This window comes from Bidens hawaiensis, unplaced genomic scaffold (genome assembly GCF_021521415.1).
Source record: "Bidens hawaiensis isolate Kalapana, Puna unplaced genomic scaffold, B.hawaiensis_p1.1 tig00008535_1, whole genome shotgun sequence".
Taxonomy (NCBI): domain Eukaryota; kingdom Viridiplantae; phylum Streptophyta; class Magnoliopsida; order Asterales; family Asteraceae; genus Bidens; species Bidens hawaiensis.
This window is the reverse complement of record NW_027491610.1, coordinates 798,145-805,032: the sequence shown is the minus strand read 5'-3', so window position 1 is coordinate 805,032 and position 6,888 is coordinate 798,145. Positions and strand designations below refer to the sequence as shown.

At 34.7% G+C, this 6,888-nt stretch overlaps 1 pseudogene across 2 annotated transcripts; it reads left to right on the top strand.

Moving 5' to 3' along the window:
- Positions 1 to 1,330: 1,330 nt before the first annotated feature.
- LOC143529358 (zinc finger CCCH domain-containing protein 30 pseudogene) lies at positions 1,331 to 6,256 on the top strand (annotated as a pseudogene). 2 transcript variants are annotated; one of them, XR_013134642.1, is made up of 3 exons: positions 1,331 to 1,972; positions 3,858 to 5,991; positions 6,158 to 6,256. The product of XR_013134642.1 is annotated as a zinc finger CCCH domain-containing protein 30 pseudogene, transcript variant X2 (transcript). The 2 variants fall into 2 exon arrangements; XR_013134641.1 differs by lacking the exon at positions 6,158 to 6,256 and having other exon boundaries at positions 3,858 to 6,148.
- The last annotated feature ends 632 nt before the right edge of the window (positions 6,257 to 6,888 follow it).

Sequence of the window (6,888 nt, the reverse complement as noted above, 5' to 3'; positions counted from 1 at the left end):
TAGAGGTGTTCCAGAAATGTCTGCGATCGAGTAAATAGCTCTACGAACGAATGGATTGGATCGAGTTGGAAAATGGAAAGATCTGTACAAGTTATACGTTTCGTCACCACTTTGTGGAAAAGCCTTAGGTATGAATATGTTAGATACCTGTGACTCGATTGCTGAAATAGTATCTCTCCCCCAAAAAGCATGTTTTTTTTTACCGACGCACAAAGAAAATATTTAATATTGGAACACATACTTCTATTCTTAAAAAATCCCACACCTTTAGATAAAATAATAAATTTCAAAGAATGAAATTTCACTTTATTTTTGTTTTGCAATGATGATTAATAAAAACTAAATTCAATCTTTATACAATTTATTTTAGCTTATGGTCAGTTATGTGTTGGATTATTTAGAGTTTAAAGCATAAACAAAGTGAAACTACTAAGTTTCGATATATAAAATAAAGTTACAAATAAAACTACAAATATTGTGTACAAATAAATATGTTGAAATTTATGAATTTTGTAACAACTTTTTATTTTCATATTGTGTATTGTGTAATTTATTCTACCATATTGAAAATATTTTTCGTATTTTAGATTGTGTTATTATTTAAATAAATTTATTTATTTTAACCCGTGTGCTACACGGGTAACTAACATAGTAAAAAAATATAAAACAAAGAAAGAAAAAGACAAAGAAATACATAATCCCACTTTTATTGGGTAGGCGTTTCTTTCAACAAAATAAAAGGAGGGCATTATGTATATATAAAATACCATATCAACCCTATAGCTATGTAAACATAACATAATGATCGCTATACTTTAGAAGTGAAACAAATAACCCTTTTTTTACCAAATGACTCAAATCAATGTCATTACAACTTACAACTAGGAGAATGGATATGAATAATAGTTCGGACGGTATCGTGTTATAGCGGGAACTAAAAGAGAATACCCAAAGAATTGAGTTTTTAAAGACTTGCAAATTATTAAAATATTGATAAGCTATGATCACAATTAAACATTTTAAGGTTTAAGCGTCAGGTGAAAATGATAATTAGTATAAAAAACATCTTAAAATAATGTAAGAGATTTGAAATAAAAAAAGGTTGTCGTAAACCTGACTACTACATAAACACCATGAGACTCTTTCCAAACAAGCTTGCACTCAATAAACCAAATTGCATTTCTTTTCATGTATGTGTATTCTAACTAACCTTATATTAATAATCATGAAGCTAAACTTTCTTTGCAACTAATAAATGATTGTGCTTTTAAGATATAATTTTCTCATAGACTTTTATCACGTGCTTATTTAAACTGTAAACCTACTTTAAAACAAGTATTAGATTGGAAATACGAAAAAGTTGTCCTAAACCTAACCACTACATGCCTACAAATAAGACTATTTTTAAATAAGCTTTTCAGAATTTTCATGTTGATTTTAATATGCATTACTTAAAAAAACGTAATTTTAAAAAATTCATAAAGATAACCTTTCATTACAAACAACAGAGGATTGTGCTAGTAAGACACACAATCATCCCACAAACTTTTCTCGTCAAGCACATATAAAAAGTTAACATTCTAGTTCCAGAAAATTCCGTAAACGAAACAAAACACAACTCCAAGTACCAAAAGAGGGACTCCAATGTAACACTTTCAACTAAAGCGCCCAAAAGTGTTCACTTAACCAAAATTGTAAACCTTTTATAAAACTTTAGCTTCCATTGTAATAATAATAATAATAATAATAATAATAATAAACAATAATAATTTATATCAGTTGAAGTAGAGGAGGCATAGGAAATGGAGAAGATGCAAGAACAACAACAATAATAATAAGCTCTTCTCTTCTGATTATTATTCTTATTATTAACCCTTCACAAATCAAACTTTTTCTTTCTTAGATCTGAAAACCCATCAGATTATTATTATTATTATTATTACAACAACAAGAGCAACAACAAATCCGGTAAGTCTCCGGTTACTTTTCCGGCGAACTGATAATGTGTGTTTACTGATTTTAAGTTAAACTCACCGATCTTTATATTTTCGGACACCCTTTTGGAATCTGAATCCGAAAGTGTGTGTCCGTACACACACTTATGTGTGTGTTTTGGTGGGTTTTACCCGACCGGTTCTCAGTTTCTTGAAACACTTTTTGGGTAAAAATTACTGCTTTTTGATCGGTTGAGGAATGTGATTTTTGTGGGTTGATTGACAAGAAACGGCATTGAAGCATGTTTGTTGTTTTCAGCGCAGGGAAATAAAGTACAAGTTGTTATGCGTGTGGTACAACTTCCTTTTGATGATTGGTTTTTGGGGGTTATGTTTAATTGTTAATCAAGTTGAGATTTTTATGTCTATATTTTTCATGGGGTTTTTGGGTTTGGTTTAAAGTTTAAACAACTGATTGTTGTTGATTTCTGAATAAAGGTTTAGCTTTTTTGTTGTATCAATTTTGACTTTTGGTCAACTTTCTTGACTATCCATTTTGTTTTCATGCAATCTTGATGATAATCAACCAAAAACAAGGGATTTGAAAAACAGTTTTTATTGGGTTGTTGGGTTTCTTTTAAAGAACTGATTGTTCTTAATTTCTGAATAAAGATTTAGCTTTTCATTTCAATTTTGACTTTTTTTTTGTCAACTTTCTTGAATACACATATCTGTTTTCATGCAATCTTGATGATAAATAACCATAAAATATGGATTCAAAAGATTGTATTTTTCATGGGTTTCTTGTTCTTTGAAAGAACAAATTTGTCTCAATTTCTGAATAAAAATTTGGTTTTTCATTTCAATTTTGACTTTTTTGTCAACTTTTATGATTACCCTTTACTGTTTTCATGCAATCTTGATTATAAACAACCAAAAATCAGGGATTCAATCATTCAAAACTACACAAAAAAATAATAAATAATAAATAAATAAAAACTTTTTATTTTTTTCAAAGTGAAGAAAATAAGATGCATCAGTGTGGATTTTCTACATGATAATTTTGTTTTTATGGAAAAATTTGATGGTTGGTTTGGTGATCAATCACAGTATTCTAAATACCAATAAATTTGTCTTCATTCTCTATCAAGAGTATATTATCATCTACCCATGACTCCAACTTATTTTATCTATTTTTGTACAAGAGTTTAGTCTTTCATCTTGTCTACATCTCCATATTTATATTATATATTAATTATCACTTTGCAACATCAACTTTTTCATTTGACCTTTTCCCCAAGCTATTTACTTGAGATCTTTAATGTGTTATAGATACATCAAGAACTGTTTGTGTGTGTGTTTATTGTGTAGTTGACTAGTTGTACCAATGAAATTAATAATCTTGGTTACTCATCTTGATTGATTTGATTATGGAAGAGGGGTGTTTGGATGTGCGTTTTAACCGTTTTCGTGCAACTTAAAGTTTTAAAAATAATGTGTTTTTATGGATCCAAGACTCAATAAGATGATTGATTATCTATGGTTTTATCAATCTATCCCAATTCCCAAACACCCCTAATCATAAGATTGGATATTTTTGTGGGATAACCTTTAACTTCTATTCACAATAATAAGTTTTAAGTCACACCCAAAGTCCCAAACACCCCTAAAGTGACATATATTTTTGTGGTTTTCTCATAAAGTTTAGATCTTTAATCTTGATTTATACTTATATTGCATCTTAAAGTTTATGTTATTATGAAATGAGCTCTATTTTCAATAAAATGATTAAATCTGGTTTAATTAAGCAATCCCGATTCCCAAACACCCCTAAAGTACTATTTCTGTGTTGGTTTTTGATAAAGTTTTAATCTTTAATCTTGTTTTTTGTTTTCTTGTTCTTTTGCAGTTCAAACTTCAAAGTCATGGGATAGGTAAATTTTACACAGTTTGACTGTTGACTGGTGATCATTGATCGTAACGTTCTTTCTCAACAATTTCGCCAACATGAGCCAACTGAGCGTTGAAACTGAAGATGCATTTGCTACTTTACTGGAACTGGCTGCAAATAATGACATTGAAGGGTTCAAAAAGTCAACCGAATCTGACCCGACTGGTATTGATGAAGTTGGACTGTGGTACGGTCGCCAAAAGGGGTCAAAACAAATGGTTCTTGAACACCGAACCCCGTTAATGGTGGCTGCATTGTACGGAAGCATTGATGTTTTGAAGTATATTCTTGATCGGTCAAAATCCGATGTGAATCAGTTATGTGGTGTTGATAAAACCACCGCACTTCATTGTGCTGCTTCTGGCGGATCTTTAAATGCGGTCGAAATCGTTAAACTGTTGTTACTTGCGGGTGCTGACCGGAATTTGATAGATGTTAACGGGCTTCGACCCGTGGATGTGATAGTCGTTTCTCCGAAGTTTCCCGATATGAAAAAGACACTCGAAGAGGTTCTTCGCGTCGATGGGGAAACTAGCGGTTTGCCCTTGCCCGAGCCGGAACCAGAACCGGAGCCAGAAACGGGAAACGATGCAGAACAAGACCCGGAATTAGATTTGGAAAGTTCTTTAAAGGCGTTGGCTTTTAGTGACCCGAAACGGGAGTACCCAGTTGACCCGTCATTACCAGATATCAAGAATAGTATTTACTCAACTGATGAGTTTCGGATGTACTCGTTTAAGGTCCGACCTTGTTCACGGGCCTACTCTCATGACTGGACCGAATGCCCGTTTGTTCACCCGGGCGAAAATGCCCGTCGGCGGGATCCACGGAAATACCATTATAGCTGTGTCCCGTGTCCCGATTTCCGCAAAGGCACTTGTCGAAGAGGCGATATGTGTGAATACGCGCACGGGGTTTTCGAGTGTTGGTTACATCCGGCCCAATACCGGACCCGTCTTTGTAAAGATGGGTCCGGGTGTAACCGACGCGTCTGTTTCTTTGCACATGCACAAGAAGAGCTGCGCCCGCTGTTTGTGTCAACGGGCTCTGCAGTCCCGTCACCTCGGTCCGGTTCGGGCCCAGGCCCAAGTGCATTGGATTTTGCTGCAGCCATGAGCTTGATGTCGGGCCAGGGGGCGGGCCCAGGGCCGAGCCTTAGCCCGTCTTTCACACCACCTATGTCTCCAAATGCCAATGGCAACTGGGCCCAACCGAATGTCCCGTCTTTGCATTTACCGGGAAGTAACCTTCAGTCGAGTCGTTTAAGATCATCTCTAAACGCCCGAGATATCGATCAAGAACTTAACATGCAGCTTTTCAATGAATTGAACCGACAACAAAGGACCATTTTAACCCCGACAAAACTCGACGATATCTTTGCAGCCGAGAGCTCGTCTCCAAGATTTTCTGATCAGTCGGTTTTTTCCCCTAGACATAATTCATCGGTTTTCAATCAGTTTCAGCAACAACAAAGTATGTTATCACCAATCAACACAAACTTCTCACCAAAAAATCCTGCCTTTTCGGTTCAGTCGGTTCAGTCTCCTGGTAGAATGTCCCCGAGAAGCGTTGACCCGATTTCACCCATGAGTTCTCGGGTTTCGATGTTGGCACGCGAGAATCAGCATCAGTTTAGGGGCTTGAGTTCGTGGGAACTTGGGTCGAGATCGTCTAATGTCACGGGCTCGGTTGTTGACCCGTGGTCAAAATGGGGTTCGGGTAACGAAAAAGCTGATTGGGGGGTTAATGTTAGTTCGGATGAGTTCGGTAGGCTTCGAAGATCTTCGTCTTTTGAAAATGGCGGGAATAATAATAATGGGGAGGAACCTGATCTGTCATGGGTTCAATCTTTGGTTAAAGAAACACCTCTGGAAAGGATGTCGGGTGGTGACGGGCCGTTTGGTGAAGGTGGTAGCGGTGAGAAGTCAAACATGCAGGTTGACCAAATCGATCAATCGGCATTGAGTGCGTGGATTGAGCAAATGCAGCTTGATCAACTTGTTGCTCAACAAAATTGAAATCTTGGAAGGGGGTAAATAACAAAGATCCGATTTTTATTCGGTTTCGGTTTTGATTTTTGGGATGGGAAATTTGCAGCAAAAAGGAGTAAGAATCAAGATTCTTCTCTCCAGTTATTTTTAATTTAATTATTATTATTATGATACAAGCAGAAGTTAGAAAAATTAGAAGAACAAGAACAAGATGATCTTGAAACTAGAAGTTTTCTAAAAAAGAATTACCAATATTAATTATTAATGTTTATTATTGATAGTAAATTTGCCTCCTTTTTTCTTGTTCTTGAGAGATGCAAAGGTGTTGGTTGATGTAATCATGTCTAGTGCAGGTCTCAGTAGTGTTTTGGTGTGGATGGTAATGATGATAACTTATGTAGCAATGATTTGGATTAATATAATTCTGTTCAATTATTATTATATAAATCATATTTTGAAGATTTTATTTTCTTGGTATGAGGTTTTGGATCCAATTTACATTTTCTATGGGATTTCAAACATTGATGATACATGTATGTTTTTATATATTTCGGATCAGGTTGCGAAAATCTTGATAGTTAAACCATCAAAATCCCAAATGGGAATTTTGGGTCCTCCTCGGACCATGAACTTGATTATTGACGAGTAGGTTGGTATATGGTGATGAAACGAGTTTTTATTTTGTGCCTTAGAATCATCTATGAGACTGGAAATATTAAAAATTTGTCCTAAACACGACCCATAATGGTTTCTCAAAAGACTATGGTTTTATAAGGTTTAATCTTAATTTTGTAAGTTATTTTTTTAATTTTTGAGAAATTACTTATATGGTTTTAGTGATGAGAGTAAACACTCATCCATGCTAAGGACACAAAATGTTACGATTAAGCAAACAACTAAGATCTAATATGCACGTAGATAATTTAACGTCATTTGAACCATAAATAGTCGTATAATCTTAACCCTTTCACTTTTAGGCAATCATTCACAGCAAATCATTCATAGTATCAAA